This window comes from Sorex araneus, chromosome X (genome assembly GCF_027595985.1).
Source record: "Sorex araneus isolate mSorAra2 chromosome X, mSorAra2.pri, whole genome shotgun sequence".
Classification (NCBI taxonomy): domain Eukaryota; kingdom Metazoa; phylum Chordata; class Mammalia; order Eulipotyphla; family Soricidae; genus Sorex; species Sorex araneus.
The window spans coordinates 166,029,659-166,056,743 of record NC_073313.1 but is presented as its reverse complement, the minus strand read 5'-3'; the positions used below and the strand labels follow the sequence as shown (position 1 = coordinate 166,056,743).

The 27,085-nt window shown below is 49.4% G+C and overlaps 1 protein-coding gene across 1 annotated transcript in view; it reads right to left on the bottom strand.

The window, feature by feature from the left end:
• The window catches only part of XPR1 (xenotropic and polytropic retrovirus receptor 1), a 150,696-nt gene that overhangs the window by 61,182 nt on the left and 62,429 nt on the right, over positions 1–27,085 (bottom strand). The gene's annotated exons all lie outside the window — the stretch shown is intronic.

Below are 27,085 nucleotides of genomic sequence, written 5' to 3'. Positions count from 1 at the left end.
CATAACAATGACAAAAATGATGTAATAAAGAAGCTGCATATTCAGAAATGCCATTTATTTTAAATATTGACAAGGATCTAGAAAGAAAACAAATCTAAGCCTTTGAGAATCTAAGACGTATATAATATATTTTATGTATTAAAGTCCAAACTTTCTCCCCATGACGGAATCTCATAAACTCATCGCACTGTCATCGATTTGCTCGAGCGGGCACCAGTAACGTCTCCACTGTGAGACTTATAGTTACTGTTTCTGGCATATCGAATATGCCACGGGGAGCTTGCCAGGCTCTGCCGTATCCTTAATTTAGTCTTTCCTCTAAAATATCAACAGTCTGTTATCTAGACTTCTGGGAAGGGGGGAGGGGCGAGAACACACATAAACAAAAACAGCAACAACAGTTGTATGTAGTAAATTAAAAAGAAATGTCCTCCTCCTTGCAGATTTAGACAGACAAAACAATCTAAGCAGAAGTACAACAGTACATAATGGGTGAAAGAATTAAAACACACACACACACACACATACACACACACACACAAAACACAAAACACAGCACAGCGGGGGAGGGCGTTGGCCTTGCATGTGATTGACCTGAGTTTGATCCCCAGCATCCCATAGGGACCCCTGAGCACCGCCAGGAGTAATTCCTGAGTGCAGAGTCAGGAGGAACCCTTAAACACCGCCGGGTGTGACCCAAAAAGCAAAAACAAAAACAAACAAATGAAAAACCAAACCCTAAATTGCTCTGCCCTACAAGGATGATTTTTGTAAGTGGACACACTTGCTCCTTGCCCAGGAGAGCGTGATTGGCAACCCTGCAAGGAGGCAGGCTGCCCCTCTGAGACCTTGCAGTGTTCAGTCTCGCTTCTCAGAAAGAGCCTTCTTGTATCTGCAAGGATAATCATGCACCGATTGTTTCTTAAAATGATTGAAAAAAAAAAAAGCGAGGTTTAGCAAAATGGAAATAGTTGGAATAAATTACAGTAACATCACGAAACACCATGTCCCCGTTCCAAATGGGATGTGCATGCACGTATGAGTATTTTCTACGAACACATTGTGGGGAGAGGAATTTAAATGGCAGAATATATGCAGGCTGATCACACGTATGAAAAAATGTGCATAAATTAATATTCCTCAGCACGATGACGGGGAGGCCGGGAGGAAGAATTCCAAGTGCTAATTACGGCTCCCCCCCTCCTGGAGCGGCCTGAGGGGGAAGCTTCCAGCTCCTTCTCAACACAGACTGTCCTCGGAACACAGCACAAAGGAATTATTTAATTATTTCCAAGGGAACTGTGGAGATACAAGGTATTATCAAGCTGGAAGGAAAAAAAAAGTCAACATGTCACATCCTAGTTCTTAGATTATACATTTTCAAAATTAACCAACTCGCCCGCACGGCAGAGCCTGGCAAGCTCCCCGTGGCGTATTCGAGATGCCAAAAACAGTCACAACAAGTCTCACCATGGAGACGTGACTGGTGCCCGCTCGAGCAAATCGACGAACAACGGGATGACAGTGATACAGTGACAGTGAACCAACAGAAGCTGGGGTACGGTGTCACCAGCAGGTCACCCTGTACCCACGGGGCGAGTGCACCAGCAGCCTGATGGTGCCTTCAAGCTTCCTGACACCCCCAAACTGCTGCTATGCCTCTGGCTTGGACCCCATCTACCTAGGACCAAGTTTCCCGAGAAATTAAACGGCCAAGAGTTAGGTATGTGGGAGCCACGCCCACAAACCACCTCCGGCTCAGCTACACAAGCTCATTGATGGGCCTTGCTTCAGAGACCCATAACCGTAACGCCCAAAAGCAGAGAGAAAGAAGGAAGGTGTCTGCCACAAAGTCGGGGGTGGGGGTGGGGGTGGCGGGAGGGGTACTGGGGACATGGGTGGTGGGAAACGTGCTCTGGTAGAGGGAGGGTGTTGGATCATTGTATGACTGAAACTCAAGCATGAAAGCTTTGCACCATATCTCACGGTGATTCAATTTAAAAGAAAAAGTATCAAAACAATAACAACAACAACAGAGGGGCCCGGGAGGGAGCTCAGTGCGTGCCTAAGACGGGATTCAATCACCGGCGCCACCAAAAAAAAAGGAGGGGAGGAAGTTAGGGGGCAGTGAGAGGGCTGCAGAGGCTGAGTACTTGCTTTGCAAGCTGGAGGCCCTGAGTTTGATCCCTGATGTCTCACAGTCCCCTGAGCACTGCTAGGTGAGAAACTCTTGAGCAGAGAGCTGGGGCCACCCCCATGCCCCCCGCCCCAAATACCCCACAAGAAGGACAGTCTCAGCCAGCTAGAAAGAGTATCTTGGGACCCCAAACACTGCGGAGACAGGGCGCGCGCAGGACATACAGCCAACTCTGCTCTAACCCTGGCACCACCCGGCCACCCCCAGAGGACCACCAAGGCCTCCACACTCACTGACCAACCTGGCGGGCAGGGACTCCCAGAAGAGTCTCCCAGTACAGATGAGGGGCTGGAGCGATAGCACAGCGGGGAGGGCGTTTGCCTGGCACGCAGCCAACCCGGGTCCGATCCCTGGCATCCCATAGGGTCCCCCGAGCACCGCCAGGAGTGAGTCCTGAGTGCAGAGCCAGGAGGAACCCCTGAGCATCGCCGGGTGGGACCCAAAAAGGAAAAAAAATAATAAAGAGAAAAAAAATAAAAGAAAACCAGAAGAGGTGCAGAGAAAGGAGATGTGCAGCTACTTTAAAGGAGAAAGAAACTGTTTCCTTTTTTTTTGGGGGGGTGGGGGTTACTCCTGGTGGCGGTTCAGGGCGCACAGGAAGCTTTTTCTGCTCCAGACAATCTATGTTCTATGGAGACTCACTGCAATTTTTCCAAGCTGAAATGCAGACGATCCAAGGGTCCACTCCGAGATATACTGCAGTATGGACCCGACTCGGGGGGGGGGGGGGCCCTACCAATGGAGAATGGAAATTTCTGCTTCTTAAGCCCTCTGTCCTTGGCACCATTTTATGAAGTCCCAAAGACTGACCCAGTGGACCTAAACTTACCCTGAACTCAGTCATCACTCACGAGAGAGTAAGCCGAGTTCCAAGACAGACAGTAAGTGCGAGATGGGACAATGATGAGATTAGCACCAAGTGGGGAGACAGGGAAGACAAAGGGGTGGCGGACCCCCAGGAGAATGAGTCAGAGAACATCGCTGTTTAGAGAATGCTCTGTTCCAAGTGAAATAAATATCCATTCACACAGTTAAATGAGAGAGAACGGCTGGGAGAAAGAAGGTGCGTGTGGCGGGGAGGGAGAGGGTGAGAGAATAGATGGAGGTTTTTTTTTTTTTTTGCTTTTTGGGTCACACCCGGCGATGCACAGGGGTTACTCCTGGCTCTGCACTCAGGAATTACCCCTGGCGGTGCTCAGGGGACCATATGGGATGCTGGGAATCGAACCTGGGTCGACCGCGTGCAAGGCAAACGCTCTCCTCGCTGTTCTGTCGCTCCGGCCCCCCCTACTTAAACATTTTTAAGGCCTTTGTGGTGATACAAGAACGTAGCAAGCGTCATTCCTTCTTTAAGCATAAAGATCCTAGTGTTGGGGGTTTCGCCCTTTCAAACTTGGCAAAGGAAGAGCACAGAGGGGAGGGCGTTTGCCTTGCATGCGGCCGACCTGGTTTCGATCCCCAGCATTCCATAGGGTCCCCTGAGCACCGCCAGGAGTGATTCCTGAGCGCAGAGCCAGGAGTCAGCCCTGAGCATCACTAGGTGTGACCCAAAACGCAAAAAAAAAAAAAAATCATAGGGGGGCGCTGGAGCAAGGAGCAATAGCACAGCAGGGAGGGCGTTTGCCTTGCACGCGACCGACCCGGGTTTGATTCCCAGCATCCCATAGGGTCCCCCAAGCACCGCCAGGAGTAATTCCTGAGTGCAGAGCCAGGAGTCAGCCCTGAGCATCACCAGGTGGGACCCAAAACACGCAAAAAAAGCGAAGGGGCCTGGGCCAGGGTATGGCCCCAAGCGGCAGAGCACATGCCTGCATGCTCTGGGGCCCTGGAGTCAATATCCAAAGAGAAACCGCCAAAAGAGAGCTGGTAAGAAGGCTAAGAGGCATGAACCATCACCACCCCCCACAGCGCCAAGCTTTCTCAGCGAGACAACAGAAGACCAGGGATGGAAACGGCAGCAGTGAACTGGGCCTCGGGAGCCGCCGGGGCACAGACGAACCCTTCAAACCTCCCCCCAAACCCGGAAGCAAAACAAAACCCCGGGAAACGTGCACCTCCGAGCTGCAGGCCACCAACTTAATCAATGGACTCTGCTGGTTTCCTGGGCTGATAATGAACCGTCAGGGGCGGGCCCGGGAGGTGAGCGCTCTCTCGCTCTGCGGTGAGTCAAAGCACATTCAAATATTTCTCCAACAAATAATCACCGCGCGTGGCGGCTGCGAGGGCCACACGCAGCCGCGGCCTGGATCCAGCAGAGAAACGCCCGAGACACGACAGCTGCCCACGGACGCTCGGGTCTGCGTGTGCTGTGACAGCACTGTCCTGAAAAAGGCAGACTTCTTTTTCTTTGGGGGGACGGGGGTCCCACCCGGCGATGCTCAGGGGTTCCTCCTGGCTCTGCACTCAGGAATCACTCCTGCTGGTGCTCGGGGGACCCTATGGGATGCTGGGAATCGGACCCAGGTTGGCCGTGTGCCAGGCCAACGCCCTCCCCGCTGTGCTATCGCTCCAGCCCCCTAATAAAGGCAGACTTCTTCCCAGTGTGACCGTGGACAGGGTCCCGTCACCTGCCTCCCAGGACACAGACAGGAGGCGAATCCCCTGGGCAGTTAAACATTTTCAGGGACAAGGGAAGAAGCCAGTGGAACCAAAAGACCCGGTGTGGGGGAGGGGATGGGGGATTCCAGCAAGGGGCAGTTATTTCCCTTTCTCTGCCTTTTCCTAAGGAAGGAGGCAGGCACGCGTTCCTCACTGTCTCCTCCACCTCAGAGGCAGGCCTGTCGCCTGCCTCGGGATCACTCTGCTTCTCGGGCAGACCGGGTCTTCTCTTGTAGGGTGTCTGTGGGGCTGTAAATTCCGGGGGCCAGACCCCGCCTTGGAACATCCAGCCCAGCCAGGGCCTTTCTCTGGTTGTCTCTGCTTAACCCTCTCCTGGCCGCCGCCTGAAGCCTGAACCTCCAACAGGGACAGAGCAAGGGTCCTGCGCGTCCCCAGAGTGGCGTAGGATGCAGGGCCCTGCGCCCCCCATGAGCCCTGACCAGGAGGGGCTTCAGACTCTGTGATCCAGGGGCTGGAGCGATAGCACAGCGGGGAGGGCGTTTGCCTTGCACGCGGCCGACCCGGGTTCGATTCCCAGCATCCCATAGGGTCCCCTGAGCACCGCCAGGAGTAATTCCTGAGTGCAGAGCCAGGAGTAACCCCTGAGCATCGCCGGGTGGGACCCAAAAAGAAAAAGAAAAAACAAAAGATCTTTCTGGGTCGGGGGTGGGGGGGAGAGGGGAGAAGGCAGGAAGAGGACGGAGAAAAGGGGAGACGGGAATATCAATGGCCAAATTTCCAGGCACACTATTTCACGGAGGACTCGTGTGAGAAGCACCATTTAATGTCACAAGCATCTCTTTCCATTTTCTCTCCCATATGCGATAATTTCTACCACTTCTTGGTGTCACAAAGTACTCAACAGGGAGAGGGCTGATGAATAAAAATCAACGTGTGGCTAGATTCCATCAGATATAGGAAGAATATTTAGCACTATTGGCTCCATGCTTTTAGGGAAAAAAAAAGTTGTTTCCCCCCCCCCCCTCTTTTAAAGTGTGATTTACAAATTAGGAATAAATAGCTTGAAATTCTGTAGTTTCCCCCCCCAAATCAACAGATGGGTGGATTATATAAAGCATATGGCGGAGAAGATTTCCAACGTAGAAACGCTGCTCTGAAGTCGCTGGTGGGGAAGCATTCATTCAATAAACCCCGAGTTCCCGGGTGCCGGGAAAGAATGAAGTTACTATAGGGACGCCGACGAGAAGCAAAATCCACAGCAGCTCAGAGATGATGCGTATGCGAGAGGACATCTCTCTCTCTCTCTCTCTCTCTCTCTCACACACACACACACACACACACACTCTCACACACACACTCTCACACACGCTGTGTGCTAGAGACCAGAGGACATTAGACACACACACACACACACACACACACACACACACACACACACACACACACACACACACACACACCCTGATGAAACATCAACGGTGAACTGCAACAAGAGTACAACTGAATACTAACTACTAACACAGAGGGCATATCAGGTTCCCCCCACTCCCCCAATTAATTTTTTGCGCTTTTTGGGTCACACCCAGCGATGCTCAGGGGTTACTCCTGGCTCTGCACTCAGGAATCACTCCTGGTGGTGCTCCGGGGATCCTATGGGATGCCGGGAATCGAACCCGGGTTGCCCACATGCAAGGGAAACACCCTCCCAGCTGTCCTATAGATCCAGCCCCACCCCCCAAATTTTTGCTCTTGTATCTTCTGAAAGAAATCTCAAAGAATTTTGAAAAATCAATGGGCTGGAGTGATAGCACAGTGGGTAGGGCGTTTGCCTTGCACAGGGACGACCCGGGTTCGATTCCCAGCATCCCATAGGGTCCCCCAGCACCGCCAGAAGTGATTCCTGAGTGCAGAGCCAGGAGTGACCCCTGTGCATCGCCGGGTGTGATCCAAAATGCAAAAAAAAAAAAAAAAAACTTAAAAGAATTTTGAAAATCAAAAAAAATTTGAAACACACTGAAAAATGGTCAAAACTACATTTTAGTGCACGTGAAATAAATAAAACGACATTGTTTTAAACAGTGGCTAATGAACATTTTTTTCTCTCTGAATATGTGTAAACACATACCTGTGTACTTTTTTTTTTTTTTTTTTTTGCTGGAGATTAAAGCCAGGCACTCACATGTGTAAGCCCTATGCCCGGATCTACCCCGGGCTGCGCAGAAAATTTAATGCCCCGCCAATATGATCATACCATCATTTATTGCCAAGAAGGTAAGTTCTCTAACAGCTGGAAGCTTCTTACCACTTCATTTTCTTGGGCTTGTTCTTACACTCTGCTTGTACTATGAAATGTGTCCTAATATATTTTCAGGCTTGAAAGTCATTATTGATTATCCTATCATACGTCCTGGCACTTAAATGCATAGATAAATAAAATTTAAATACAAAAATTTTCCTAGGTCGTAAAGCTGGGTAGTAAAATTCCCACAGATCATTATAATTATTAGAGCCCGCTACACATCAATCCAACATAAATATGTAATAACTTTGATAAATATTAAACATAAAAATGATAATAGGAACCTAAAAGTGAAATCTTCTATTGAAATGATTACAACTTTTTCTCCCAATTAGTTCATATATCCACTGCTGTCATGTTACCACTAGTATGATAAATATTACGTAATTTTCAAGAATGATGGATAGTACATTTTCTAGAGTACATGAATGCTAGAAAATGAGACAACTGGGGCTGGAGCGATAGCACAGCGGGGAGGGCGTTTGCCTTGCACGCAACCAACCGGGGTTCAAATCCCAGCATCCCATAGGGTCCCCTGAGCACCGCCAGGAGTGATTCCTGAGTGCAGAGCCCGGAGTCAGCCCTGGGCATCGCCGGGTATGACCTAAAAAGCAAAATAAATAAATAAATAAATAAATAAATAAATAAATAAATAAAATGGGAATTAAGAGTCACTGCTTTTTTGGGGGAGGGAGGGGCGCACACACCTGGTTGTGCTCAGGGGTTACTCCTGGCAATGCTCAGGGAACCACACGGGCTGCTGGGGATCGAACCTGAGCCAGTCACATGCAAGGCAGATGCAGCACTATCACTCCGGCCCCAAGTCATTGCTAGTCTTATTTTCTATTTTCTAGATGTCAGAACTTGTTCATATAAGCTGTTAGGGTAGAAGGAACGCAGGCTATGGCGATGTCTCCTCTTCAAACTGTTTCCCCCCAAAAAACTGGTGATCTATTATCAAAATTTAAATTTACCATAAACTGACAAGTTTTACTTTCGGTTTCACTTAAAAAAAATGTGACATGAAAAGGCTATTAGCCTGTTCATCACTTCCTTTCTCACCTGAGCATTTCCGATTATGTCCCTGTGACTTCTTTTTTTTTTTTTGCTTTTTGGGTCACACCCGGTGATGCACAGGGGTTCCTCCTGGCTCTGCACTCAGGAATTACCCCTGGCGGTGCTCAGGGGACCATATGGGATGCTGGGATTCGAACCCGGGTCGGCCGCGTGCAAGGCAAACGCCCTACCCGCTGTTGCTCCAGCCCCGTCCCTGTGACTTCTCAGGAAAACGATGCATTAGAAGAGACAGGGCTGGAGCAATAGCACAGTGGGGAGGGTGTTGGCCTTGCACTCGGCTGACCCAGGTTCAATTCCCAGCATCCCATAGGATCCCCCAAGCACTGCCAGGAGTAATACTGAGTGCAAAGCCAGGAGTAACCCTGTGCATCGCCGGGTGTGACCCAAAAAGAAAAAAAAATAGAAGAGACAAAGCTTGTCTTTCCTAACATGAAAAGAGAGGTCATTCAAAAGGAGACCACCGCTGCGATAAGGCAAACTAATTTGAGGAATTAGGAAATATGCAAGTTCTAGGAATGGGATTCCTAGTAAGAAGATGGAGAAGGTGCAGGAAGGAGGAAGAGGAGGAAGAGGAGGAAGGGAGGAGGAGGAAAGGAGAAGGAGGAGAAAGGAGGAGACAGGAGGGGGAGGAGAAGGAGGATGGGGAAGAGGAGAAGGGAGAGGAGGGGAAAAAGGAAGAAGGGGGAGGGGGAGGAGGGGAGGGGGAGGGGAGGAGGGGGAGGGAGCGGGGAGAGACTTTCTTTCCAGCTCTGTTTTATTTAACCAGTGTCAAACACTAATCTGTACCGAGATAATTTCCAAGAGAATTATCTACTCCTTACAAAAGGATTTTCGACTCTAACTGGTAGCCTAATTAATGACTTGACATGAGGAGAAAGTCCAGGCCATTGTTGGAAGCCACCGTTAATCCAACCTTCTTGTGGGATGCAGAGCTGGCTCAATTGTGACTGATCACAGCTCTTGTCTCACAGAGATGAAGCCTGGAGTGCCTGGAGGACAAGCAAACGCCAATGATCTGGTTACCAAGAGGAGCGTTCATTTTTCCTTTTCATTCACTTGGCGGGGGTGGGGCAGCAACCATGAAGGAGCCCTAAGAAGCCGGGCACGCTCGATTCCAGGAATAAAGGGCTGACACTTGGCCCTGGTGCCATCTCCCCGGAAGGGGCAGGCCCAGAGCTGGGGTAGAATGTGTTTATGATGAACACAGCATCAATATTCCGGTCAGAGGTAAGAGGGCGCACAGGTTTCTAATATCAGCATTCCAGTCAGAGGTGAGAGGACGCACAGGTTTCTAATGACAATATTCCAATTAGATATGAGAGGACGCACAGGTTCCTAACATCAGCATTCCAGTCAGAGGTGAGAGGACACATGGGTTTCTAACATCAACATTTCAGTCAGATGTGAGAGAACGCACAAGTTTCTAACGACAATATTCCAGTTAGATATGAGAGGATGCACAGGTTTCTAATATGAGGTGAGAGGACGCACAGGTTTCTAACATCAGCATTTCAGTCAGACGTGAGAGGACATACAGGTTTCTAACATCAACATTTCAGTCAGAGGTGAGAGGACGCACAGGTTACTAACAATATTCCAGTCAGATATGAGAGGACATACAGCTTTCTAACATCAACATTTCAGCCAGACTTGAGAGGATGCACAGGTTTCTAACATGAGGTGAGAGAACGCACAGGTTTCTAACATCAGCATTTCAGTCAGATGTGAGAGGACATACAGGTTTCAACATTTCAGTCAGAGGTGAGAGGACGCACAGGTTTCTAACAATATTCCAGTCAGGTATGAGAGGACATACAGGTTTCTAACATCAACATTTCAGCCAGACTTGAGAGGATACACAGGTTTCTAACATCAACATTTCAGTCAGACTTGAGAGGACGCACAGGTTTCTAACAACATTCCAGTCAGAGGATGCACAGGTTTCTAACATCAATATTTCAGTCAGACGTGAGAGGACCCACAGGTTTCCAGCCAAAACTGGACAGGAAGATCAAGGTATGTTTTATCATCCAACTTTTTACAGGGGGGACGTCAGGCAGGACCGTTCCTGCTCGGGTCGTCTACCACTGGAGCAATCTCTCTGGTCTCTATTAATCCTTCAGGATTTAGAAACTGACCATCACTGAAAACATTCCCTAAATTTGGGAGTAAAAAATAAAATTTCCAAATTCTATTGGGTTTTTGGTTTGGTTTGGGGGCTGCACCTTGCAGTACTATAAGGGACCCTATGGGATCGACGCCAAGTCAGCTGTACGACTCCTTTATTTACATTTTATAGCAATAAACCAATAAATTTCTTTCTTTTTAAAAAATTTCTTTTTTTTTTCTTTTTGGGTCACACCTGGTGATGCTCAGGAGTTCCTCCTGGCTCTGCACTCAGGAATTACTCCTGGAGGTGCTCAGGGGACCACATGGGATGCTGGGAATCAAACCCTGGTCGGCTGCATGCAAGGCAAACACCCTCCCCGCTGTACTATTTTTCCAGCCCCTATCAACTAAATTTCTTTTCCTTAGCTCAAGTTCCCTTAAAATAGAGTTCAATCTGTTTCCTTTCCCCGCTCTGTCTGGGCCTGTTGAGTACTCAAACTGAAACTGAAAAGCAGTCCCTTCATCTGTGTGACAGAGAGATTCTCCTAAATAAACAAAATACAGTCTAAAACCACAGTAGAAAGATAAGCGACAAAGGGAAAATATATGGAAAAAAAAGTGAAATTAAGAAAGTGAATTGTGAGGGGCCGGACAGAGAGTACAGGGGGCAGCGCCTGCCTTGTATGCGGCCAGCTCAGGTTCAATTCCTGGCACCCCATCCGGGCAGCTGAGCCCCACCAGGAATGATCCCTGAGTGCAGACCCAGGAATAAACCCTGAGCATGACAGGTGTGGCCCCCAAACCCAAACCAAAACAAACGACTCAAATGCATGCTTACAAAGAGGTTAGTAATTAAATAAATAATTAAATTATGTTGTGGGTTTTTTTTTGGGGGGCCGCAACTGGCAGTGCCCAGGGTACCATATGGGATGCTGGGGATCAAACCGGGATCAGTCACGTGCGAGGCAGTCAGTCCACCTGCTGTACTAATGCTCTAATCCCAAAATAAAATATTTGAAAGATGCTCTGGATCTTATTGCAGGGAGGAAAAATTTCAGCTAAAAAAAACAAGGGGCTGGAGCTATAGTACAGCTGACCCGGGTTCGATGCCCAGCATCCCATAGGGTCCCCCGAGCACCACCAGGAGTGATCCTGAGTGCAGAGCCAGAAGGAACCCCTGTGCATCGCCGGGTGTGACCCCCCAAAAAAAAAAACAAAAAAAACCACAACACCAAAAAACAAAAAAACCCAACTTTCTTTTTTTTTGAGCATTATAATTTACTTTTTTAAAAAAAATCTCATTAGTTATATATTATATACCTGGAACTGTTCTTCTAAGTAATACACCATATCATTTTAATGCAGAATATACGATTATTCTTGGGTTTTTAATTCAACGGAAAAAACTTTCTTCTTATGTTTTCCTCTGGGAAGCCTCATCATCCGGAGTCTTCAAGAAACCCCAAACCTGTCAGTGACTCTTGTGCGTTAGTCAACGAGCAAGTAGACAAGCCTGTGAGAACAACAGCATGGACGGCTGGCGCAAGCCTTCGCCCCAAATCCCACCAAGCAAAGAGCGACTCGCCCAGGGGAGAGGAGGGGACCCCAGCTCCAAGGAAGAAGCAGACGCGACACACAGTGAGGGGGAACTGAACAACTGCTCCACCGTTCCTGGGCCAAGCAGACAGAGCATCAATAAAGGAGCCCGAGTGCCGGCTGCGAGTCAGCCCAGATGGGCCCCCAGACACGGAGAGAACAATGCAGCCGGCAGCTGCAGATGCAGGCTTCCCAAGAACACCCGGAACTTTCTCCAGGGCCCGTGTCGGGTGGCAGGCTGGAAAATACATCGGAACAGGGACGCAGCAAGGCTGAAGGGATACCGAGGAACTGTTCCACACACGGGGACAGAAAGTCAGAAACTGCTTGTGTCTCAATCGCTAGCTGCCCCCGACTATTTTATTTTATTATTTATTTATTTAGGGCTGGAGCGATAGCCCAGCGGGTACGGCGTTTGCCTTGCACGCGGCTGACCTGGGTTCAATTCCTCCACCCTCTTGGAGAGCCTGGCAAGCTCCCTGTGGCGTATCCGAGATGCCAAAAACAGTCACAAGTCTCACCGTGGAGACGTGACTGGTGCCCGCTCGAGCAAATCGATGAACAATGGGATAACAGTGCTCCAGTGCTTTTGCTTTTTGGGTCCCACCCGGCGATGCTCAGTGGTTCCTCCTGGCTCTGCACTCAGGAATCACTCCTGGCAGAGCTCGGGGACCCTATGGGATGCCGGGGATTGAACCCGGTCGGCTGTGTGCAAGGCAAACGCCCTCCCCGCTGTGCTCTGGCTCCAGTCCCGAGAATGGAAGTAATGGGTGAGTGGGTGTCAGGGCCTCGGTTATACTGGTGACATGGCTGAGGGGTGTAGCCACAGACCCAGACACAGTCTCAACAACACAAAAACACGAGATCTAAGCTGCAACCACTGAACTGTCACATGCCTGTCAACCTGCAGGTGTGGGGGTTGACAGGCATGTGACAAAGTCCCCAGGGACTCTGGGGACACAAAAAGAGGGAAGTTGACGCTGGTGTGGGACTGACATTGAAATATTATATGCCTAAGACTCAACTCTCAGTCACTTTGCAAGTCACAGTTCACTAAAGAGGAATTCCTTTTTTTTTTTTTGCTTTTTGGGTCACACCTGGTGATGCACAGGGGTTACTCCTGGCTCTGCACTCAGGAATCACTCCTGGCGGTGCTCAGGGGACCCTATGGGATGCTGGGATTAGAAACCGGGTTGGCCGCGTGCAAGGCAAACGCCCTACCCGCTGTGCTATCGCTCCAGCCTCAGGAATTCTTTTTTAAATTAGCATCTGAGACACGAAAGACACCCCGAAAACGGGACTCACAAGCAAAGGCTCGCAGACCCAGCAGCTCTGAAGAGTCTCTTCTGAAGCGAGACGGGGGCTGTCGCAGACGCCAGGCCACCGCTGTGACTTATTTTTCTCCTCCAAGCACTCAGTGATCTGCTTCCACCCCACGGAGAGCTGAGCCCGAGCGCCCCGGAATGCTAAACTTCCTCAGGCAAAGAGGAGGCTCGGGACGGCGAGTCTCCCTGTCCCCAAAGCCAGGAACAGCCCGGGGTCCAGGAGGGCAGCAGCTGACTACTGACCTTCTGGGTGTCGGCCAGGCTTTCTTCCCAGCTCAGCAAACCTTCAGTCCGAGGGTTTTTATTCCCACGAAGCAGCCAAGCTGGGCTTTGTTTTGAAGCGGGAGCGACACTCTGAGAATCCTTATACATGCCCGTGGCGGCCTCGTGCCTCAAGGGATGGTCCCAGCTGCCAGGGGCCGTGGAGGGTAGGAGCCTTCCGTTCCTGCAGCTGAGTTTGTGTCCCTGAGGACCAGGAGCCCTGCCGGGGTGGGTTTCCTCCTTTTTTCACTCCGAAGCAAGTCTTCCTTCCCGCCAAACCCCTGAAAAAGTCTTGCGTTTCTTTGTAAGAGTGGCAAGTTTGGGCTTAGATTATTTGTTCAGATGTTTGCTACTCTAAGTGATGGGGAGTCTAAAAAAATAACCACCTTGGGGCTGGAGCGATAGTACAGCGGGGAGGGCATTTGCCTTGCATGCGGCCAACCCGGGTTCTATTCCCAGCATCCCATAGGGTCCGCTGAGTACCACCAGGAGTGATTCCTGAGTGCAGAGCCAGGAGTAACCCCTGTGCATCGCCGGATGTGACCCAAAAAGCAAAAAATAAATAAATAAATAAAAAATGAAAAAATAACCACCTTGGGGCTGGAGCGATAGTACAGCGGGGAGGGCATTTGCCTTGCACTCGGCTGACCTGGGTTCAATTCCCAGCATCCCATATGGTCCCCTGAGCACTGCCAGGGGTAATTCCTGAGTGCAGAGCCAGGAGGAACCCCTGTGCATCGCCGGGTGTGACCAAAACCAAAACCAAACAAAAAACCTTTATGCTGGCATGGGGTGCTCCCAAAACAGTGCTTAGGGGTCTGGCGACCACACCTGGCAATGCTCTGCCTGCCGGGTGGGCCAGTTCGAGGCCCAGGCTGGAAGTGTGGTGCGGGTGTTGGGGAGCCAGGGAAAGCCTAGGGTGGTCAGGAATCGCAGAGCCGTAACATGCAGGCCGGGCACACATCCCCCAGGACTCAGCTATCGCTTCACCCTGGCACCTGCCTGGCATCCTTCTGTTCAGGAAAAGCTACGAACCAAAGACAAATCTTTATTAGGATGATTAAAGTGCACGTGTATGAGACTACCTGCACTTTTATTTTTATTTTATTTTATGTTCTTTTGTTTGGGGGCCACACCCAGCAATACTAAGGGGTCACTCCTGGCTCTGCACTCAGGAATCAATCCTGGTGGTGCTTGGGGGACTGTATGGGATGCCGGGGATTGAACCTGGGTCAGCTGCGTGCAAGGCCAACGCCCTCCCTGCTGTGCTATCACTCCAGCCCCTACCTGCACTTTGAATGGAAGTCTTATTTTGTTTTTTCTTTTTGGGTCCCACCCGGCAATGCACAAGGGTTTCTTCTGGCTCTGCACTCAGGAATTACCCCTGGTGGTGCTCAGGGGACCCTGTGGGATGCTGGGAATCGAATCCAGTCCCGCCGCATGCAAGGCAAACAAACGCCCTACCCTCTGTGCTATCACTCCAGCCCCCTTGGAAGGAAGCCTTACAGCGCTACACTTGAACATGGTAAAGTGACTTCTAAACTGAGAACTGATCACCTAAAGGGATCGCGTTCACAAAAAGACTCTTGAAATGTATCATCCACTACCCTCTAACTGGCTGAGATACTCTTGGACGAAATCAGCAGCCGAGCTTACGACCTCTAAAGGCTTAATTGATGGAAGAGTCTGAATAAGGCACTTGAATATCCCTCAACTTCAGCCTCATCTATAAAAGGAAAGTTATAGTATCACCCAGGGACGCCAAGAGAAGCTGGAAGACTCAAATTATAGTTGGCAAGCCCCGTCCTGAACCCTCCCCACCGCAAGGCTGGACTCACGGGACGTCCCCAACGGTTTCTGGAAACGGGGAGCAAAACGCCACCTGTGCTACCAGTCTGACCAGAGGCCACTGAGAGAAGCAAGAGTGAAGCCCCGGGAGTGAATCTGTGGTCACAAAAAGACCCCCAAACCCCTATGCATGGCCCTAAGCACCTGCAATATTAAAGCATAACTTGTCTTTAACCGTTCGTTCATTCTCCCATTTTCCCACCCCATCCGTTCCAGTTCAGGGCAGGACACAGCACACACACGCAGCTCCTCACACACATGTGGGACATGAAGAATGGAAAAGTGATGGTTTAAAAGGCATTAACTGGGGGCTGGAGCCATAGCACAGCGGGGAGGGCATTGGCCTTGCACGCGGCTGACCCGGGTTCAATTCCCAGCATCCCATAGGGTTCCCTGAGCACCGCCAGGAGTAATTCCTGAGTGCAGAGCCAGAGTAACCCTTGTACATTGCCAGATGTGACCGCCCCCAAAAATAAATAAATAAATAAATTTAAAAAAGGCATTAACTCATCAAAGTTAGCATGACCCTAATGGTTACTTTCTGAGGAAGAAAAAAATAATGATGCCAGATACATAGTAATTTTTTAAATTCGCTATCTCCTTTGACTACTTCTAATTACATTTAAAATCACCAAATATTAGTCTTTCAAATAAATATGCACAATGAAAAGCCACAGGCAACTTCTACCTTATTAATATTCTAAAGTAATCCTGCAAAAGAAAAATGCACTAAGGATTAGAAGCTTATATGTTTTTTAAATTACTATACTATCAAAATGAATATATGAAGCTTTTAATAGTCTATTCTCTTGAAAACTATGACTCCCCTGTTACATTTTAATGAACAAAATTTCAATTATTTTTTTTTACCAGTTGTGCCTATGAGATATAAATTTAATTTCAAAAAAGGGGGGTTATTTGAAAGGAATAGGAGTTCTTATTAAAGCTTTTGTGCTAATACTGCTCTTAAACTGTCAGCGACTCAATTTTTTAAATGTTGTACTTCAAAGTTTATTACAAGAATATAAAATCTGCTTTCTTAATGAAAACTAACAAAGAGAAATTATCTGCTTGGGGTTTAATTAGTAAGATTCCCTCTTCTCTCTTAAATCCAAATACTCAATTATAGAATCTGAGAAAAATCAGATCAAAATAAGTAATGGAAGGAGAAAGAAAATCAAGAAAATGTGAAAGTTAAGCTTAGTGATTTCCCCTACCCCCCCCCACCCCCTTTGGGTTAAGCTTTTGGAATTTTGGCATTAGGAATTGTATGGAGCGTCCTGATTTTTTGGACACTATAGCAAACATATTTATCTGGTAACAATAAAACAAAATGAAGCAAAACACCCACAGCATGAAACGGAGCTTAAGAGCAAAACTTTTTGTTAAAGGGAATTCTGAGGCAAAAAAGTAGGCGCTAATTTTTTTTTGGGGGGGGGCGGTCACTGTGGCAGTTTATTTATAAGACCATAAATACTGACATGCTTTAGGCATGTAAATGTTAACTCAACTCCCCCAATCACAGGACAACCCCCACCTCCATAACTAGTTCTCTGGTCACTGTCTCAGGCCTGTGGGACCGGAGCAGATATCACAGCGGGGAGGCTGTTTGCCTTGTACACAGCCAACCTGGGTTCAATCCCCGACATCCCACAGGGTCCCCCAAGCACCGCCAGGAGTGATTTCTGAGTGCGGAGCCAGGAGGAACCCCGAGCATCTCTGGGTGTGACCCCAAAAGCAAAACAAACAAAACAAAACCCAAGTCTAAGGGCTAGTCCCCCGGGCACTGTCCACCACTGTCCACTCACATGCTTTGTTCCTTATACATGACATGAGAGGGAGATGGTCTGGCATTATTCTTCTCCTAATATTCTGCTTGGTCCCACCCCTTGCTTTGCATTTCCCCCCAAATCACTTCCCTCCAAAGCAACTGTGTTTCAAGTTTTAAATCAGCAGCACCAATAAATGTCACAATTTATTTTCACATTACAGATTTCACCAAAATGTCCTTTGCAAACTACCAGGAATATCTTAAGTTCACTTAAATATTTAAATAAATTTAAATAAATTTAAATAAATAAATGATGATAAAAAACATTGATTAATTATCATCATGATGATAATTAAACATTGAAAAAGGATGCCTCATTTCCTTTCAGTCTACACGTCAAACACGGACCAGTAGCACGAAGTTGATTTTTTTTTTAATTTATTTATTTTTAATTAGAGAATCACCGTGAGGGTACAGTTACAGATTTATACACTATTTGTGCTTATACTTCCCTCATTCGAAGTTGATTTTATACCAAGAACTATATTTAACAATCAAACATCCCTGATAAATGTCACTCGCGATGTTGACCACGGATCAGGTTCTGTGTTTCATTCCTTGACAATTACATAAGACACAGCAACGTGGTCCACCAAAGTGACCCTCGTTCTTGTCCATCTTACTTTTGCCTTACTCCTCGGCACCAAGCCGCTCAGAAAACAGATGTACCCATCATCGAACTTCCTGGAAATCCCAATCGTTTTCCACCTTACTGATCACAGAGTATGCCACAGGACCAACAAATATAATCTTCACAAGTATTAAATGATTACGTCTCTGCTATTTCCTGAAGCAAAAGGCAGGAGGGGGTAGGGTGTTTGTCTTGCACGTGGCCAACCCGGGTTCGATTCCCAGCATCCCATATGGTCCCCTGAGCACCACCAGGCGTAATTCCTGAGCGCAGAGCCAGGAGTAACCCCTGTGCATTGCTGGTTGGACCCCCCCCCCAAAAAAAAAAATAAAAGCAGGAGGGAATGAGGAAAGGACCCTGGATGTCATAAAAGAAAATTTCAGTTCTCTTCCCAATCCCATTCGTGATGAAGATGGATGGGAATGGAGGGCTACGCTCAGACTTGTTTCCGGTTTCACTTTTCTCTTTAATTGATGGCAGTCTAAATTCTTTTTTTTTCTTTCTTTTCTTTTTTTTTCCTTTTTGGGTCAGGGGTTACTCCTGGCTCATGCACTCAGGAATTACTCCTGGCAGTGCTCAGGGGACCCTATGGGATGCTGGGAATCGAACCCAGGTTGACCACATGCAAGGCAAATTGCCCTCCCCGCTGTGCTATTGCTCCAGCCCTGGCAGTCGAAATTCTTAACGTCACAAAAACCAAATGAGAATGATAAAATGGCCAGAACCCAGTGTTAGTAGTAGTGTGACAGAAGTTCAAGGTTGGGCCAACAGCTGCGGGGTCAGAGGTGCCTGTCTCACCGCCCAAGAGCCACCTGGTCCTTAAGCACCACTGCGTCCACCTGCTGGGGACCTTCATGGAAAGGTCACCCCAGGACCCTAGCTCTCGGCATCTTCAGACCCCGACCCCCCAGCCCAGAGTCCAGGGCAGCCTGGTGGGGGGTGTGGGGGCTCCAGGTGGCCAAGCTCCACCTCCTGCCCCACAAACGGTCCCCTGAGCACTGCCAGGAGCCCGCCTTGAGCACCTCTGGGACTGGCCCCCCAACGAACCCCAGAGATGTCAACAAGGCAATCTGAAATACAGTCTTCTATCAGCATCGGCCAGAGCCCTGGCCCTCGCGTGCGTGCGTGCGTGCTGATGTTTGCCCCGACAACTCCGTTTCTGAGAAGGCAAACCCCCGGCCCCACGGAAGCCCCTGCTAGGAAACCGGTGTTTCCATTCCAAACTAGAGAACTGGGGTCTGGGGTTCTGCCGTGTGAGACTCTTGTTCATCATTCTCAGTCCTCTTGCGGTCATTTAGTATTCTAGAGGCACAGTGGCACTCTGCTGAGCGAGTGACAAGCCAGAGAAGGTGTGAAAATGGGAAATTGTTATGTTTCCCGGGGAGGGGGGAGGGAGGGGGCGACACCTTTCGTTTTACTGCACAATAGAGCCGGGACTGAGGCACAGGCCAGAGAACGTACTTTCCTCTGGGGTCTGGTGGATCAAAGCAAGTTCATCTTCACTGAAAATCACGGTCAATTCCGCCTTTTCACCACTATCAAGGCGCTTTCACCAAGGAGTCGTACGGTTAATAAAAGAGGAACAAGGAAATTCCTAAAACTCTTAACACACACACACACACACACACACACACACACACACACTGTAGAAAAAATCAGAAGATGAAAAATCGTGCAGACTTTACAAGCCAAAAATCAAGCAGAGAACTTTTAATACAAGTTGCTGCAACTGTCAGGAAAGGGAGCAAGGCATAGGCTTAATGTTCCAAATCCAAATAAGTTCAGCACCTGCCATGCTGCTAAAGAGAACCAATGAACTTAGTCAGACTTCCCAAATAAGGATAATCCTTTAGATACTTGGTTTTTTTGTTTTTTTTTTTTTTTTCCTTTTTGGGTCTTACACAGCGATGCTCAGGGCTGACTCCTGGCTCTGCACTCAGGAATCACTCCTGGCAGTGCTTGGGGGACCCTATGGGATGCTGGGGATCGAACCTGGGTCAGCTTCATGCAAGGCCAACGCCCTCCCCGCTGTGCTATCGCTCTGTCCCTTGTTTTTTCCTTGTAAAGTTCTTTATGCCCCTTTTCCCCCCAGCCTCTTCTGTTCATGGTCGGCATTTGAGGCTATACGTATGAGTCAATGTTGATTAAAGTTTGAATGTCCAACTTTTTTAAAAAGTTGCTATTATTTTAGTTTTGGGGCACACCTGGTGATGCTCAGGGCTGACTCTGGGCTCTGTGCTCAGGAATCATTCCTGGCGGTGCTCGGGGGACCATATGGGATGCCGGGGATCAAACCCGGGTCAGCCATGTGGAAGGCAAATGCCCTCCCCTCTGCTCCATCTCTCTGGCCCAAGACTGTGTGACCTTTATGTGCAGCTCCACTCTCAGCCCCGCTCCAACTCAGACCACCTCCTTCCCCTTGCCCCGTCTCCAAGTGTCAGGGACGATGCTCTCATTATACACGCTCTCATTATATCACTCTCCGTATTTCTAAGAGCCCGGGCTCCCGGCCCCAGACTCACGGGCGACACACTTACTCTCCAAGGACATTAACTCTTCCTTTCTTCTTCCTCCTCCATGGAGACAATTTTCAAGAGTCGGAGAAAGATGAGCTCACCGTCCCCTCCACTTTCAACGGAATCTCTCCAGACATGCTGGGGAGATTAATTTCTGAGATTACTGCCATCTGCTCTACTGCGGGAGCATGCCTGCCGCTGCAGAGCGAACTTCAATCACCTCTCAAAGTCACCCGCACTTTCATTTCTGAAGAAATGCAGGAGACTGGGAGGCACCGTGATCATCATCATATAAACACACACACATGCACATGCGCACACACACACATGCGCACACATAAATGCACATACACACAAATGCACATACACACACTCATGCATGCACACACATGCATGCATGCACACACACACAGGCACACACGCACACACATACGCACACAGAAAAAATGCAAATGCTACCAGTAGATCTTTTATTACTCTTTTACTTAGCGGGGCGGAGAGTGCTCCAGGGACCAGGGCCGGTTTACTCCCGGGTGCCCCAGCACTCCCTGAGCACCCAGCTGTGGAGAGTCGGGTGCTTGGAGGCCCCAGATCATCCACGTCCCTGGCTACTTCTGGTCCCACCCACGTGACCCAAAAGACAATGAGGAAAAAACCAGTGTGAGGACTGGGGTAGCTTGCCGGGCTCTCCGAGAGGGGACAGAGGATTCAAACCCGGGCCAGCTGTGTGCAAGGCCAATGCTCTACCCACTGTGCTATCACTCCAGCCCCCTGTCCCTCTGTTTCTGACTCATGTCACCTAGCATGATCCTGAGTGTGTTCCTAATCAGGGCAGATACCCCAGGTCCGTCTGCAAAGGCCCACGGGAAGGTCAGGGCGGAGCCGTATTTCCTGGACGCTCTCCCGACGCGCCGTGCCCAGGGCGGGCTGCTGTGGGCCAGGGGAGTGCGCGCCTATTATAAACGCCGGGACGCTCATTCTAAGGGATGTGGACACAGGCTTAGACAATATATAAAAACTCTCCTACAAATTCTGCAGAGCCAACTGGCGCTCGCAATGTCCTCACTGCCCTTGCCAGGCGTGAGAACCTGTCTGGGAACCGCAAACTGACGAGTGAGTCGTCTCGGCCACCATGCTGGTTGACGTTCTCGTGACGTTACGGGGTGGCAGCACAGTGAACCGACCACGAAGTACGAGCGGCTTCTTGGCTAGCTAGGGAATCCATTAGAATTTCTCCTCAATTTCGCGCCCTTCGCAGGGACGGTCAACAGACACGGGCGACTTTTCGGTTTACTCCGCTCTTCTGGCATTTTCACCTTTGATTCCCGAAGTCTGGGGGCCCGACGGGACCACCCGCCAGGCTCTCGTCTGCAGTGCTCACCGGTTTCTGCAAGGGCGTGTGTCCTTGCTTGGGTGGACATGCCCAGTCTGTGTGAGGCCCCAGGCACAAGCCGCAACACAAAACCAAAATCTGAAAGTGTCAAGCGATCAAGTCACACTGACAATTTTTTTTTGTTTGCTTTTTGGGTCACACCTGGCAATGCACAGGAGTTACTCCTGGCTCTGCACTCAAGAATCACCCCTGGCGGTGCTCAGGGGACCCTATGGGATGCTGGGAATCGAACCCGGGTCAGCCGCATGCAAGGCAAACGCCCTCCCCGCTGTGCTGTTGCTCCAGCCCCCACACTGACAATTTAGAGATTCACTGTGACAGAGATGATGTCCCAGCAAATGGGGAAACGAGACGGGAAAGGAAGAATTTCAAGCCTTTTCTCTTCGGAAAGTGCCATAATGGACAATATGGAAGGTGATTTTTTTTTCTAGCCAGACCAGGTTCTAGGTGTATTGGCGACAACTCGGAGGCTGATTGCCTGCTGTCCTTACTCTATGTCTCATATTTACTTCTCCTGTCAACTCGGTGTCCCAATGCCTTGCAGTTATTTCGGGGTGACCCCGACAGTCCTGGGGATATTCTCTGTTCCCCGTCCCATCCCTACCGTACTGATGTCTTATTCTTATGAGCCCTTTAGGGCCGGAGTGATAGCGCAGCAGGGAGGGCGTTTGCCTTGCACGTGGCTGGCCTGAGCACTGCCAGAAGGGATTCCTGAGTGCAGAGCCAGGAGTCAGCCCTGAGCATCGCTGAGTGTGACCCAAAAAGAAAGAAAAAAAAAAGCCATTTAAAGGAGGTGCTTCCCCATTGCTAATGCTGCACTACTGAGGCCGCAACTTCTCAACAGAACAGCCAGGTTCCTGCAGGGATGAGAATAACGTACTCTTGGGCTTCCTTCGGGCTCCGTGAAACGCCAGGACGCTCTCTCAGCTGGAGCTCTCGGTCCTGGAATCACTGCCCCCCGCCGTGTCCCTTGGCCTTAAAGCGCATATTCTTTCACTGCAGGCTTCGTCACACTGCCTTCTTCCCTGGCACCCCAAATTTCTTCTTCGCCTTGCTGGCATCACTCAGGTTTCTTACTCTAGATCACGGCAAGGTTTCAGACTCTGTGGAGACAGGGCACCTGGTGGACACAGGTGCCTGGCCGCCGAGTGCCTTGAGAGGAGAGGACCTCCCTGGGCCCGAGGGTGGGAAAGAGAAGGCTGTGTGCCAGCTCAGGGATGGAGAAAGAAGGAGGCCTGTGGGCCCGCAGAACGTCCCCAAATATCTCATAATGCAAATCACAAAATTCCTGGCCATTCCACTGATTAGAAGACGTCATGTGTACCAAAAACTCTTCTGAGGGCTGGAGAGGTGGGCCAGGGGATAAGACACATGCTCTGCACGCAGCTGACCCCGGGTGGATCCTGGGCATTGCATACGGTTCCCAGAGCTCTGCCAGGAGTGACTCCTGAGCACAGAGCCACGAGTGAGCCTTGAGCACTGCTGGATGTGCCACCAAGACAACGATTCTGAACTATTTCTTACAATCTTATTTATTTGCTTATTTGCACTTTGGACCACAACTGGCTGTTCTCAGGGGTTACTCCTAGCCTGGTGCTCGGGGAACATAGGAAGCAGGGATAAGAGCTGGGAAGAAGTCTGCACAAGCCCTGGAAAGTTCTCTCTACCATCTGGGCTGACAGAGACGTCAGTCTAAAACTGTTTAACTTGGAGTTACTGTGAAGGTAAATAACTATCAGAATTTAGCATCACTGTACGGGAGATAAAATTTAAGAGGGACTTGCAGCTAAGATCCCGCTTTCCCTACTGGATCAAGCCGTAAAATATTTAGTGACTATACACAAAACAAACACTTCAAATTCTGGAAATGTCAGTTCAGATACTTGAGAGATGTTTGCAATAAAACTTATGAGTAATATTTGGTTTAAAATTTAATGGATGAAGCTCAACCTTGCCTTCTCTTCACTGAATCAACAGATGCTGCCTGTTTTTATTTGGGAAACATGTCAGTGCATCGGATTAATTAGTATTTTCTTAGAAAATTTGGTGTTACCTAGAAATTAACTTTTTTTTTCATTTTTGATCACACCCAGCAATGCTCAGGGGTTATTCCTGGCTTTGCACTCAGGAATTACTCCTGGCGGTGCTCAGGGGACCATATGGGATGCTGGGAATTGAACTCGGGTCGGCTGCATGCAAGGCAAATGCCCTCCCCACTGTATACTATCGCTCCAGCCCCTAGAAATTAATTTTTCTAAAGTCTCTAAACAAACGTTTAGAGAGACATGATATAATGCCCAAATCTGTTTCAAACCTTTGGGGGTGGTGGGGGTATTTGGGCCACACCCAGGGATGCTCAGGGGTTACTCCTGGCTCTACACTCAGGAATTACTCCTGGCGGTGCTCAGGGGATGATATGGGATGCAGGGGATTGAACCCGGGTTGACTGCTTGCAAGATGAATGTCCTACCCTCTCTCTATACGATCGCTCTGGTCTGTTTAAAACCTTTTAAAGGGACACAATTTGATCTGCTTCCACATAGACCTGGACTATAAAATAAAGGATGCCTCTGGTCTGACAATAATATGTATTTATAATAAGCGCTTCTGTCAACAGGCATTATTCAATGAGCCCACAATAAAAATAGATGAAATGCCAATTCTCCCTTAAGAGCAGTCGAGGGGGGCTGGAGCAATAGCACAGCGGGTAGGGCGTTTGCCTTGCACGCGGCCAACCCGGGTTCGATTCCCAGCATCCCATATGGTCCCCTAGCACCGCCAGGAGTAATTCCTGAGTGCAGAGCCAGGAGTAACCCCTGTGCATTGCTGGTGTGACCCAAAAAGCAAAAAAAAAAAAAAAAGAGCAGTCGAGGGACCAATCAAGAGCACCTCTGTCACTCCTTGGGAGCTCGTTAGAGACAAGACATCCAGGGCCCCGGCACGTCGGCGGAGACCCCATTTCCAAACACGGTCGCCTTCTGAGGTGCCCCGACTTCCTCTCTCCTGCTGCCCACTGGTCAGCCAACACTTGAACTTTGGCCGCCCTGACCAAATACCCAGGAGCTGCTGATTCAACAGACCCTCTTCTGCAATGTCTCGCTGGACTGGCCGCTCCAAGGCCCTCCTCCGTCCTAGGGACCTCAGTGTCGCTTCTGCAACCTGCAGTCCCCCTCCACCTAAAGCTCCCCAAACCGTGCTTTCCGACTCGTCAGCACTCTCACCGACCCCAGGCGTCCACACCATACTGGCCACCCCCTTTCGGTTGTTCTACCAACACCGGAATCGAAACATGTCCTGAATTGGACTTAGCAAGTTGGACAGCGGGAATCCAGAGTCTTTAAAATGTCTGCCTGTGGAAAAGATGTTCGAGTCTTTTGTTTTTCACCTCTTAGACGGAAATAAACAGACTAACCACCCTGTTCCTATAGGTGATCATCTAAACTAGTAAATGTGGGCGAGAGGGATAGCACAGCGGGGAGGGCGTTTGCCTGACACACAGCCAACCCAGGTTCGATTCCCAGCATCCCATAAGGCCCCCCCGAGCACTGCCAGGAGTGATTCCTGAGTGCAGAGCCAGGAGGAACCCCTGTGCATCGCCAGGTGTGACCCAAAAAGCAAAACAAAACAAAACAAAAAAACCCAAAAAAAACCACAAAAGAAAACACACACAAAAAAACCAAACCCAAAAAAACCCCAAAACCCAAAACAAAAAAAAAATACCCCAAAATAGTAAATGTCAATCACAAGGTCTGAAATGGACAATCCTCATTTAACTACGGAGTGCTCTGCTCAAATTTAAGTTTAATTCTGTGCTGAAATTTAAGTTTCCAGTGCAACATCAACGAAACAGCGCTTCTGAGAATCCAAGGTAAATCCACAGCACACTTCACCACTGACAGTATCAAGGGCACACACATTTCCTGTTCGTTCTTTTCTGAAAAGGAAATGTCAGTAAAGTAGAGGCAAGCAAGAAACCGTCTCGAGAGGACGAACTGACTAATGGCATCTGGGGGGATGATTCTGGCTAAATATTGTTTATCGCGCGTCCTCAACCAGCAGCGGCATGTTTAAGTGAAACTGTATTTATTTCGGTTCCTTAAAGTGAAAACGGCGGCTTACCAATTTCTTACTCAAGATTCTGCCGACCTCAGGCCTAAGCGCCACAAATCCTTATTTACCCTCTGAGAGGCGGGGCTGCATCGGGACTTCGGGGAGCCCCAGGAGCCTGCCAGACCTGAGTCACTTAAATGACAAAATAACAAAAGTGACATCTTCCAGGCACGTTAGCATGAAGACGAATGAATGCTGGCGGAATTCAGCACTACACGCTTCTTGCAATAAGTTAAAAGTGGAGGGGGCTGGAGCGATAGCACAGCGGGGAGGGCGTTGGCCTTGCACGCGGTCGACCCGGGTTCGATTCCCAACATCCCATAGGGTCCCCCAGCACCGCCAGGAGTCATTCCTGAGTGTAGAGCCAAGAGTGACCCGAAAAGCAAAAAAAAAAAAAAAAAAAGTTAAGTTTGTGGGCCTGAGGTGCCACCCGTGCAGTGTCCTGACAGGGCGCGTGCTCTGCTCTGCGACGGTTCTCGACCTCTGTTCTCCGGGCCCCTCCCGACCTTGCCAGAACGTCGCCTTCTTACACCCCGAGCGCGTGGTTCCCTCTTCTCCCAGGATATCTGTCTCACTGGTGGCTGAAGACTCTCCTTTCTTGCCCCACGTGGATTCTGGCTTCCTGGTTTTCCTGACCCCCTCCTGACTCCAGGATTTGGCAGCCTGACTGTTTTTTTATTATTATTATTTGCTTTTTGGGTCACACCCGGCAATGTACAGGGCTCATGCACTCGGGAATGACTCCTGGCAGTGCTCAGGGGACCCTGTGGTTTGCTGGGAATCGAACCTGGCTCAGCTGCGTGCAAGGCCAACGCCCTCCCCGCTGTGCCATCGCTCCAGCCCCTGTTGATTTATTTGTTTTTTAATTTAACAGGAGAATCCCCGCCCACCTCTCCATCTCAGCAGAAGGGCAAAACTGGATCAAAGCAGAGAAGACTGACCAGCCCTAACGGCCATGCACAACATCCAGACAGCAACAGCTTTTTGGCTCTGTGATCCACATCCCTGAGATCGCCTCGTCTCCAGAGATGCGCCTCGAGCCCTGTGTGGGTGACGTCCCTGCACAACTCGGGGAGTTGGTGACTCAGTCGAGAGAACCCAGAACATCTAGGGCTTCGGGCGAACAGAGCTGGACCCGTGGCTTTTCAACCCTTTCCAAGCTCTGTCCCCCTCTGACCCGATTCCTTCCCAGGGGAGCCCGCCCTCATCTGACTGGCTGGCTCTGTAATCTTGTACCACAGTTCCCTAAAAATTTTTTTTTTTGGCTTTTTTGGGTCACACCTGGCAATGCACAGGGGCCACTCCTGGCTCTGCACTCAGGAATTACCCCTGG